The sequence below is a fragment of the Cetorhinus maximus genome, chromosome 2 (assembly GCF_964194155.1).
Source record: "Cetorhinus maximus chromosome 2, sCetMax3.hap1.1, whole genome shotgun sequence".
NCBI classification, from domain to species: Eukaryota; Metazoa; Chordata; class Chondrichthyes; order Lamniformes; family Cetorhinidae; genus Cetorhinus; species Cetorhinus maximus.
This window is the reverse complement of record NC_135880.1, coordinates 112,622,643-112,635,214: the sequence shown is the minus strand read 5'-3', so window position 1 is coordinate 112,635,214 and position 12,572 is coordinate 112,622,643.

Here is a 12,572-nt window from a genome sequence, read left to right as displayed (position 1 = left end):
GTGTCCTTGTAGCGGAGGTATGGATGCTCATGAGCTCATGGTCCAATGGCCAGTTCACCGTACAGAAGGTCTTCGGGCATGTAACCATCATCCATCTGATGATCGTGGCTGAGCCAAATCACTGGTTTAGCAATGATTGTACGTTGGTGGAATTAGTTTGCTCCCAGACTGAATGGACAGATTCTCTCATGCCTGTAAAGAGTTTGGTTTGACCATCAACTTCAGGAGGACAAATGTCAAGGTCTAGAATATTGCCATACTACCATCTTTCAGCATTGACAATGTGAAGCTGAAGGTTTTTGATAGCTTCACATAGCTAGCCTCCACAGTCACCAGCAATCTGTCACTTGGTGCTGAAATATCCAAACTGAGTAAGAGAATGTAGAACAACAGCAACTGATTGAGAACACCAAACTGCGAGTCCACCAAGCCTGCATCCTCAGCACATTTGTCCAGTAAGACCAGGGCGATATATGTTAGTTAGGAGAAAACGCTGAACAATTTCTGCCCTCATTGTCTCAATGTATCCACAGCATCTCTTTTCAGGACAAGTTCACCAACTCAGAGATCCTGACTGAACTGCATGCACTAACTAAAATATATGTCTTCACAGTAAGAGATAATTTATCATCAACTGTCCTAAATTTAAGAGATTATTGAGACTTGGGGCCAGATTTACAATGTTGGGTCATAAACCCAACACCCGAATGAAGTCTGGATCCTGACTCCACACCTGAACTATTTTTAAATAAAAATAGCCTAGTTGGCCAGGAGATAAACATAGCGCACAATTAGAGGCCTCTGATGGCCTCCATGTGGCGGGTGTGGCCTGCCTGGCACCAGGAGCAAAGGCAAGGTGGCAGGCATAGTGGGGTCTGCCACTGCTTGCCAATTAGAGTAGACAGCTCCTCGAGGTGAAGTGCTGCAGAAATCAGCCATGGATTAGAAGAGTAGGAGCAGCGCTCATGCCGGTGCTCGGTGAACCCACAGAGTGAATTTAAAAAGTACTGCAAAACAATTTACCAGGGTCCGACTGTAAACCCAACAGCTGCGCACAAACATGCACAAGACTGAGCTCACCAAAAAAATTAAAAATTCCAATCTGGACCTGACAAGTTCCTTAATGAGTTCAAGGTACCAATTGGCGGCATGCATGTTTCTTGCTCCTTCTCAACCCTCCACACGCAGCGGTCCTTTGAAAATTCAAAACTGTCCTGGAGGCATCAGGGTCCTGAGATGACCTCTGGGGCTGCAATTTTTAATTCCTGTCCGCACCAGGTCCCATTCCCATTGCCCTTTGAAAATTTGGCCCTTGTTCTTCATTATTCTGTCGTAGCAAAATTCTTACCAGTTATAAAAGCTAAGCAGCGTTGATGTTTTACAGGAAACAGGAGATTAAAGAGAACAAAGAAAGTCTGTATTAATTAGTTATCCATCCATTCAGTCCTCCAACTTACATCTAAGGTCAATGCCCTTCAAAACAGAAGGACTACTGTTTATCATTTGATTTCGCTCACCTGCCTCCACCCACCTCCTTCCCTTTCTGTCTTAATCATTCTTGGCTGTTTACTACAATGGTGGACATGTAGTCCATAGCCAGTCAGTTCTTGCAGTCCAAATGTGATGATTTTCCATCTGGATAGATGCCACAATCCATTATTTGAGTGGTTCAATATATGTTGCAATAAATAGGCATTGCTTGACTTCAATAAAAATTACAGTAATATCCAGTTTCTAGTTGTTTTCAATGGGCATCATAAGCCATGGTTGAAGCTATTTTTTTTTTTAAACTTTACAAAGCATGTTGCAGTAATAAAAATACAGATGTCAAAAAGTACAAATTGTAAATTCAAATTGGAAAACAGCCAAATCTTTAAAAATGAATGATAAACTGTCAAAGCACAAACATTTACATAGTATATTGTTACATTATCCCCAGGATGAATCCCTCCAGGACAATAAAGAACACTGTGACACACAGCACTATTGAATAAAATGGAGAGAATAGATCCCAGCATTTTTGTTTGGATCAACTGGGTGTTTGATACTTATGGAAATACATGGGCCCAGACCTTCCGGTCAACTTCCGATGGGCAATTCCTCAGCTCCTGGAGACTTCGGAGGATTCCAACTTACTTACCTGGTTAGTTACCCAGAAAATGTTATACAGGAAAAACCATGTCTAACTCCTGGGTAATTATACAACTCGCCCGCCCCCCTGCCCCACCAACTCCCTCTCTGATCCTCTGAACATCACCCCCCGCCAATTATCCAATCCTTCCGACCCTCTGACCCCCTCATGATCCTCCAGCACTACAAGGAAGGATTCCGAGAACAGGTACACTCCGCATTTCTGAAGAGGCCTGGTTCAGAAGTCCGGGCCAGAAATGCGGATCTCCATTTTGGGAATGGAGTAGCAATCCAACAGTGATTGCCACTCCTTGGTAGATTTGGTCCATGGTTTGGTTTCACACAGATCAATTTTCCAACCTTTATACAATTAAACAAGCAATGACCACTTTATCTAGGCTCTTAGTCCAGAAATTCCCATAATCTTCATTTGTTTCTTAAACTCTGGAACATTAGTTCTGACTGAGTTAAAACTCACCTTTCAAGGTGCCTTTCAGTTGTAGAATCCTGCCTCCAGCAAGGTTATGATAAGGCAAATTTGACCTTTATCCTAAACTTCAGCTGATTTTCTTTTTCCTTTTTTGAGTTGTAGGAATGCTCAAAGCAGTGCTAAAAATAGATAAATAACAATCTCCCAGTATTCCATCAGCTTTCCTTACGTCTACTTTTTGACTAAATTACATAAACAGGAATATTGGACTCTGGATCTCTCAAAATCACCTCAAAGACTCTCCACAATTAATATTAAACATATAGGTTTCCAGGGACAGAATTTTTACCTCGGCGGGCGAGTGCATGCGCGCCCGACCCACTCAAGCGTAAAATGACGTGTGTTGACATTGGGCGAGTGTCCTGACGTCAACGCGCAGTTGCGCGATATTTCAATCAGCAGGCATGCGCAGGAATTGGCAACGCGCCCGCCAACAATTAAAAGGCCTATTAAGGCCATTAACAAGATGATTGAAAGAAATTTTTCGCTGCCCGTCCAACCTTACGGTTGGTAGGCAGACGAAAAGGCCAAGTGGCCATTGCATTTCTTTGGAATCCTCATCCACAGGCAGGATGAGGTTCCAACATCAAATAAAAATAAAACTTCTTAAATCTCATTTATAATATGTCCCTACCCATGAGACCAGCTGCAGAAATGTGGTAGCACGCTAATGGATACAATGCCGAAAGTGATTTAATGACCCAAGCAGGCAGGAAAATTGAGTACAATCACACATTGCCTTACATGCTGATGTGTGCACCATCCCAACTTCATCGCTTGCCTTCTCAAGCCTACTCCAAGTCAACACACCTCACAGCAACTACCCAAGCAGCTTTGCTGTTGCTGCTGGAGATAGTACAAACTAACTTTCTGGGTGCTGATCTTCATGGTTAATGAAGTTTACAACAAAAATACATCCCTTTAATGCACAAAAAACAAGGAAAGTGTTCAACCATGGCTAACAAAAGAAATCAAGGATTGTATTGGATCAAAGGAAGAGGTGTATACAGTTGACAAAAAAAAATGATAAGCCTGAGGAGTGGGAAAATTTTAGAATTCTGCAAAGGATGACAAAGAAAATGATTAAGAAAGGGAAAATAGAAAATGAGAGTAAACTAGCGAGAAACATAAAAACTGGCTGTAACAGCTTCAATAGCAATGTAAAAAGGAAAAGATTAGCAAAAATAAATTTGGGTCCAATACAAGCGGAGTTAGGAGAATTTATAATGGGGAATTAGGAAGTAGCAGGGAAACTAAACAAATACTTTGGTCTGAATTTTCAGGAACACATCCCAGCCTACTCCAGCAGCCCTGACGCCATTTTACGCTCTAACAAGCGTCGATTGGCATAAGGCAGGACTTTCGTCCTACTCGGGAGCTGGTCCAGCCTTGCAGAGCTGCCAGCCAATCTGATTGGCTGGCAGCTCTCCAGTTCCTCCAGGCAGCGCTGCAGTGACTGGAAGAGGCACTGCAGGGAGCTGCCTGGAACTAAGTTCTGGGACCTGCAGGTTAGGTAAGTAGTAGGGGTCCCTGGGCAGGAGAGTAGGTGACATCTGGGGAGTTGCAAGGTGGGTGAACACGGTCTTGAGGATCGGCTGGGGAGGAGGTGGGGGGGGTGGTGGGGAGGGCTGAGGTCACGGGGCCTTAAGGGGAGGGGCCTTCTGATGGAGGCGCTCCCAGCCACCCACTTCCTGCCCGAGATCAAACTCAGTTTATTTCCGGCCTTCTGCCCCTGAGCTGTCAGCCACCCACCAGCCTAAAAATTGAGGCTGGGTGGGAAAAAGCCCTTTAGGGGCATTAAGTGGCCACTTAAGGGCCTTAGTTGGGGCAAAGGCAAGCTTCCTGTCTGAGGACCTGCCCGCCCCACCATAAAATCGCTACCAGGTCAGGACAGGCAGGAACCCAGACGGAATCCCATCCATGCAATTTCACGTCCCCCCCTGCTGTGGGGGAGGGGGAGCAGGCGGGCAGGAGCATAAAATTCTGGCCTTTGTGTCTGGCTTCAAGAAGGAAAATACTAAAAGCCTCCCAGAAATAATGGAGAATCAAGGGACTAGTGTAAATGAGGAACTGCAAGATACTAATATTAGTCTAAAAAAGTACTAGAGAAATTAATGGGACTTATCTCCTGGATAAATCCACTGGACCTGATGATCCACATCCCAGAGTGTTGAAAGAGGTGGCTGTAGAAATAGTAGATGCCTTGGTGGTCATCATTCAAATTTCTTTTGACTTTGGAATGGTTCCTACAAAGTGGAAGGTGGCAAATATAACGCTACTACTTAAGAAAGGAGGGAAAGGGAGAACAGGGACCTGTTAGTCTGACATCAGTAGCAGGGAAAATGCTAGAATCTATAATAAAGGATGTGATAACGAGACACTTAGAAAATTATGGATTGGGATTGGGCAGAATCAACATAGATTTATGAAAAGGAAATCATGTTTAAAAAACCTGTTGGAGTTTTTTGAGTATACAACTAGCAGAGTAGATAAGGGAGAACCAGTAGATGTGGTATATTTAGATTTTCAGGAAGCTTTTGATGAGGTCCTACACAAGAGGTTAGTAAACAAAATTAGAGTATATGGGATCGAAGGAATATACTTGCATGACTTGAGAACTGATTAACGGACATAAAACAGAGAGTAGGAATAAATGGGTACAGGTTGGCAGGCTGTGGCTAGTGGGGTACCACAGGATCAGTGCTTGGGCCCCAGCTATTCACAATCTATATCAATGATTTGAATGTGAGGATTTAATTGTAATATTTCCAAATTTTCAGATGACTGAAAACTAGGTGGAAGTATGAGTTGTGAGGAGGATACAAAGTCGCTTCAAGGAGATTTGGAGAGGCTAAGCGAGTGGGCAAAAATCCGGCAGATGGAATACAATATGGAGAAATGTGAGGTTATCCACTTTGGTAGGAAAAACAGAAATACAGTGTATATCTTAAATGGTGAGAGGCTGGAAATTGTTGAGCTTCAAAGGGACTTGGGTGTCCTTGTTCATGAGTCACTGAAAGCTAACATGTAGGTACAGCAAGCAATTAAGAAGGCAAATGGTATGTTGGCCTTTATTACAAGAGGATTTGAGCATAGGAGTAAAGATGTCTTACTGCAATTATATGAGCCATGGTGAGACCAGACTTGAAGTATTCTGTGCAGTTTTGGTCTCCTTACCTAAAGAAAGGTGTACTTGCCTTAGAGGGAGTGCAACAAAAGTTCACCAAATTAATTCCTGGGATGGAGGGATTGTCCTATAAGGAAACATTAAATAGGTTGGCCCTGGATTCTCTAGAGTTTAGAAGAATGAGAGGTGATCTCATTCAAACATGCAAAATTCTTACAGGGCTTAGTAGGGTGGATGCATGAAGGATGTTTCGCCTGGCTGGGGGGTCTAGAACCAGGGGACACAGTCTCAGAATAAGGGGCAGACTATTTATGACTGAGATGAGGAGGAACTTCTACACGCAGAGGGTAGTGAATCTTTGGAATTCTCTGCTCCAGAGGGCTGTGGAGTGTCAGATGTTCAAGACTGAGATTGCTAGATTTCTACATATTAAAAACATCAAGGGATATGGGGATAGTGCAGGAAGATGGTGTTGAAGTAGAAGATCAGCCATGATCTCATTGAATATTGGAGCAGGGTTGAAGGGCTGAATGGTCTACTCTGCTCCTATTTCTTATGTTCTTAAGTTCTCTTATGTCTGCCTGCCTATGCAATCTTACTATAGGCAGCCAATTAAGAAGCTGCCTCTGGAAGCCCTGAACAATTAAGGATAGCAGGCAGAGAACCGGCATGGACACAATGGCCGAATGTCCTTCTGTACTGTAACCATTTTACGATTCTATGGGTACATCCATCCCTCTCTGTCTATGCACTTACTCACACTGCCATCTGTCTATCCACCACTGACACTTACCTTCATTCTTATGCAACGTCATGCCTCGTCCTCATAATCACCCTCTCCATCCAACCAATCAACCCGTACCATTACTCTCACTCATAAGTCTCTTGGGAACTGGAGGTGGCCCTACTTGCAACTAGCAGCTGTATAGGCAAAGGCACTGGACCTCAGTGGAATCTTGGTGTGCCTGGCTGTTGGAGATGAGGACCTCCCAGCTTCCTGATGACAGAATTAAATATCAGGCAGCCAGATGGATTGCAACGTTCACTCATGTCGACTTAATATCAGCAAAATATGGTCATGAGCATAGTGATCACATAAAATATTCTTACCTTGACAATTCCAATTGATATCCCACAGGGCCTTCAAGTGTCCCATAGGAGGTGTCCAGGATGACGATGATGCCTCTTCAGAGGAGATCACACTGTCTGAGGGGGCACCATCACAGGACTCACGAACCATGCACTAGCTCAGTTAGTCACACTTCAGTAGGATTGGTCAGGCAAATAATTGGGTTTTCACCTGGTGACTCACACATCGCCAGTGAGCAAGACCGGGTGGTGGAGACAGGATCAGCAGTGGAAAGTACATGCTGGAGAGACCAGGACGCTCCAAGCTCTACGCAACTGGATGCAGATGTTACACCTTGGGTGTCATCGACGAACAGGATATTTGTGGAACAGCAGTAAAGAATGTGCGATGTACTGGTCAGTGTTCCAGCTGCACTGTGCATGCATTGGAGGAGATTGGAGGAGTCAAGCATGATTGGCATGAAGTCACAGGTCTTTGTGACAATATCTTTGTCTATGAAAAGGGTGGCCACTTGCATGGAGCATCAAAGGTGGCAATCAAACGGGTACATGCAGGCCTTCACCAACGGCTTGTACACTGTGAATGTCACCTTAATTAGGATGAACAATACCTAGCCTTGGCAGTTCTGTGTCCCACTAATCTGCAGTAAAGTGCAGCTGGGCAATGAGAGGTTTGATGGTGAATAGGGACATGGAAGTGTGGACATGGTTCAAAGCATTTCCACTTCTCAACCATAGCCCTCCACCTACCCTCATCAGTACCCCACATGTTGCCTTGTGGCAATTGGGTAAGTCTGACTCTGCACAGGTGCAGGCAGAGCAATCTTTGCCAGAGCCTTCAAAGACTCTACAACCCAGGGGATACTGGCCAAGAGCATCTCAGGAGTCACAGCAGGCCTCTGAGCAAGCTGCCTCTATCTCTGTTAAAACCACAGGGGTTGCATCACAAAGAAGTACTAAGAAAAGGAAGAGTAGAGATTTGTAGTTCTTCAATTATATAATTTTAGATTGTCAAGTTTCTGTTTTATTTTTGATATGCATAAATATTATTTACTTCTACCATTTTCCCGTCTTTCCTGTTCATGGGTGCTGCCTGGTAAGTGGCCTTTTCATGTGTGATGAATGATAAGACATGTATTTATTCCGAACTATAGAAGGCTATGAAAGGGGCAGTGGGTTGTTTGAGGAATTAAAACTGACAACCACCTCTCCCAAGGGGATTGCATGCACAAAGCTTAACGTGCTGGAGTTAAAAGTGGAAGTTGGCAGGTTGGAGCTGGCTTCCTGACACGCTCCCATTTTCCCAGGGCTTAATGCCACCACCCACACCCAAAGCCATACATTCACCCACATTAAAATTCCCTCCTCAGTGTTTGTCTTAGCGAATTTTACCTTTGACACATGCTTGTGCTTATTATTAGAATTTAAATAAGAAAACATGGTATGTGTGTTGCTTTTCTTAGAATTTCTCCAGCACACCTCTCCACCCCCATAATGGCATTTGCTTCAGATCAGTGGAGTGACAGACACAGTAGTCAGCCTTGTCCCATCTGTCACTGTACCATGGGCAGCATCAGAATTGGAGTCAAATTTAGCTAGTGGAATGCACTTCAAATCTTGGCCCAGACCTTCCGGTCAGTGGAGACGCTGAGGCATACTGCTTGCCCCCCGGAACGAAAGTTGGTTCCAAACCAACTAGCTTTAAAAAAGCCCATCCCACTGCAACAATACGCTGCTGGCAGCCTAAACAAGAGGGTCGGACTTCTGTCCCTCAGTGGGAGGAAGTCCTGCTCTTGAAAGCTGCCGGTCAATCTGATTGGCTAGCAGCTCTTGCAGTCCCAGCAGCGGCAGAACTCAGGAGTGCAAGAAAGCCCACGGAGATTGAAGATGGATGCCGGATCCAGGTAAGTCTCAAGCCTTTAGGGTAGGAAGGGATTGCGCACCCTAGGGAGGGGGTATGAAAGGGATGTGAGGAGTGTGTGGGGCAGGGCAGGTTTTGGAGGCCAGGTGGGGAGGCACAAAGGCAGGGTGGTAACATCTTGGGGGAGGGTACCCCTGATGCACACAGGGTACCCCCCCAAAGATGTACACCCCTTCCCAGCGTTTTACTAAAGTTGTTTAAAAAATAGCCTCACTCTCGCCCGCCTGCTACTGCCCACCATATCATGGCAGTGGAGGCAGATAGAGGGCCTTAAATGGACAACATTGGTCATGTAAGGCCCTCAATAGGCCTAAGGGCAGGTGGGCTAGTAGGTGCCTTACCCGCCCCCCATATTATGGCGACTGGGTTGGGGGTGGACGGGAAGGCAATGGGCTACCCACCCAACATACTTTACGTGTTCCCCCCGCCACACTGAAAAGACGTCCAGCGGTGGCTGTAAAATCCAGGTCAGTGAGTGGATGGGTGAGTAGGTGAGTGGGCGGGTGAGTAGGTGAGTGAGTGCATGGGTGAGTGGATGGGTGAGTGATTGAGTGGGCCAGATTTTCCAATGCCAACAGGGGCGAATGTTGAGGCACCTGCTAGAGTTGCACTTTAGGACCCATCAGAAATCCTGACCTGCGCACATGTGCTGTGACTGCCCGGGAGTTTAAACTTCTGTTGGGAAGATTTGTGTTTCCTGGGACTCTGCATGAATGTATCTTATACAGATCTCAGTGTTGGAGACTTGGGCTAGATACATGCTACTTACCCAAATATTTGCCCTAGAAATGTTACACTGGTGTAATCTCATTGGTGGGTGAACGAGTGAGTGGATCTGAGTGGGTGGGTAGGTGGATGGGTGAGAGTTGGGTGGATGAGTCAGAGGGTGGGTGAGTCAGTGGATGGGTAAGTGGATGTGTGAGTGGGTGACTTGGGTTAGTTTGTGGGGTTGGTAACTGGATTGGGGGGGTTGGGCAGTTGGCTGGGGGTTTGGGGAAGTGGTCAGCCCAGTCAGTGTGGCGGTCAATTGGGGTGGTGGGTTGAGTTACGGGACAGAATTTTCACCTCGGCAGACAGGCGCGTGCCTGACCCGCTCGAGTGTGAAATGACGCATGTTGACGTCGGGCGAGTGTCCTGACATCAACGTGCATTCGTGCGATAGTTCAGTTGGCATGCGTGCATGTAGCGTGCCCATCGACAATTAAAAGGCCTGTTAAGGCTATTAAAGAATCAGTTAAGTTAAATTTTTCACTGCCTGTCCAACCTTATGGTTGGTGGGCAGGCAAAAAGGCCAAGCGGCCTTTGCATTTTTTAGGAAACCTCATGCTGAGGTTTCCTAAAGCAAATAAAAATAAAATAAAAAATTTAAAACTTAATTAATAATATGTCCCTGCTCATGTGACAGAGTCACATGAGGGGCCATGTTTTATAACATTTTTCTATTCTTTATTATTTCCTTTTAAACTCTTCATCTCCCTGAGGCAGCTCTTGCCTCAGGGAGATTCTCAAGTGCGCACTTGCGTTAATTGGCCCGCCAGCATGAAATTGTGGTCTGGCCCCAATTGCGGGCGGCAGTCAGCTTCCCGACCACCCTGTTGAAGAAGGTCATGAGGACTCGAAACGTCAACTTTGCTCTTCTCCGCCGATGCTGTCAGACCTGCTGAGTTCTTCCAGGTATTTCTGTTTTTGTTTTGGATTTCCAGCATCCGCAGTTTTTTGTTTTTATCCCGACCACCCCCGCCTGCCCCCACCAAGCCTGCACGACAAGGGCTAAACCCACACCATTAATCATGGAGTTATACCAGAGATGAAACAGTGTAATATTTCTAGGCTAAGTATCTGGGTAAGTAGTGTGTATTTAGCTCAAGTCCCTGACACTGAGATCTCCATAAGAGACATTTGCTCAGGGTCTCAGGCAACGCAAATCTTCCCATCAGTCACAGTGCATGTGCACAGGTCAGAGCTTCTGATGGGTCCAACAGTGCAACTGTGGCAGATGCCTCAACATTCGCCGCTGTTGGCATTGGAAGGTCTGACCAAATGAAAAGTTTTTTTATTCGTTCTTGAGACTAGAACATCGCTGACAAGACCAGCACTTATTACCCATCCCTAATAGCCATTGCACAGGCGATAATGAGCTGCCTCATTGAATGCTGCAGTTCATATGGTGTAGGTACATCCACAATACTGTTAGGGAGGAAGTTCCAGGATACTGAGCCAGTGATAGTGAAAGAACTTCAAACATACGTCAATGGTTCTAAGGCATTTAGGGACATCCTCAGTATGTGAAAGATACCATGTATTCAGTATTTTAATGAAGCAGGGAGAAAGGGTTATTTCTGTGTTCTATGGTAATCTATGGGAACTCGTGTACAAGCCCTTGAGATCATAATCAATTTGTGAAAAGCCAAACTCATAGATACATTTGAACACTTACTTCCAAAAATGCTCATACTCATTTAGATCCCATGGATTGTACTGTGATTGCACCATCATTTAGTTCAGCACTCCTCCATAGAATATCCTATCTGCTAGACACATGATTGACATCACACTATTACAAGACACTTATGGATGAAGAAAGCCATTTGGCCCATGTTAACTAATTCATCCAGAAGAGAACTACGCTCCCCCATCTAATTGTTTCTTAAATTATTAAATAGGCGGAAAGCAGGAGTCCACCTCCTTGTTGCAATTTATATGCAGATGAAGAAAAGCCAGCTAGAGGGTAGAAACATGAGCCCAGAGGGAAGTTAAGATTGGATGTTGCAGTGTGCTAGGCTTTACTGCCTCATTTTATGACTGTTTCTGCCACTATATACCTGAATTGGGGCAGAATAATTGAAGAAAATCAACACCTGACTCTCTTTGGCCTTTTCCCACAACTCAGAACTTTGACATTGGGCATGACTTATGGCTCCTCTCTGAGATGCCTCCAGTTCCTTAATGTCTCTCTTGTTGCATTAGTTGCCATAACTGGGCACAGTACTCAAGGTGCAATCTGATCAGAGGACTGAAAGGTTTGATCATGACTTCCCCTGATTTATAAGGTACTTTTGGTTGTGTACTGCAACGTCTTATTGGGTTTGTTAATTACTGCTCTAAATTGGTTGGGCATTTTGAGTTTCGGTCTACTCGGACTCCAAAGTCTCTTTCAACTTCATCCATACTTATTTGAACACTATTCCCGGGAAGTTTAAACTTCCAATGGGAAGATTTGTGTTGCCTGGGACCCTGAGCAAATGTCTTTCCTTCCTACCTATAATTCTTTACAGCTGTCTGCTTTAAATTTCATCTGCCACTCAGGGATTTTGTTTACACATTCTGTAATTTCTGGACTGCATCCTCCAATTTGATTGCCCCTCTGAATTTGTTATCGATTGTAATTTTTCCCAATTGCCATTGTGTTACAGGATCCAGGTCCTGTAAATGAGAAACAGAAGTGGTACGAGCATTGATTCCTGGGGCATCCCATTTAGTATTTCCCCTTACACTATTACTCCTTTAACCAGTACCTGCTGTTTTCCACCCTTCAGACAGTTTCTTATCCAAATGCAAGTTTTACCATGAACTTGAGCTTAGTGAACATATTTTTGGAATTCTGAGTTCACAATGTCATAAGATTTACCTAAGTTATAGTCCTGAAGCTTGTATACATTGCTATCGCTCCAGTAAGTTCTGTGGTAGCTTAAGGAGGGACATACTTGACATACTTGCATTGGAAACAGTTCAGCGAAGGTTCACTAGACTGATTCCTGGGATGAGGGGTTTGTCTTTTGAGGAAAGGTTCAGCAGGTTAGGCCTATACTCATTGG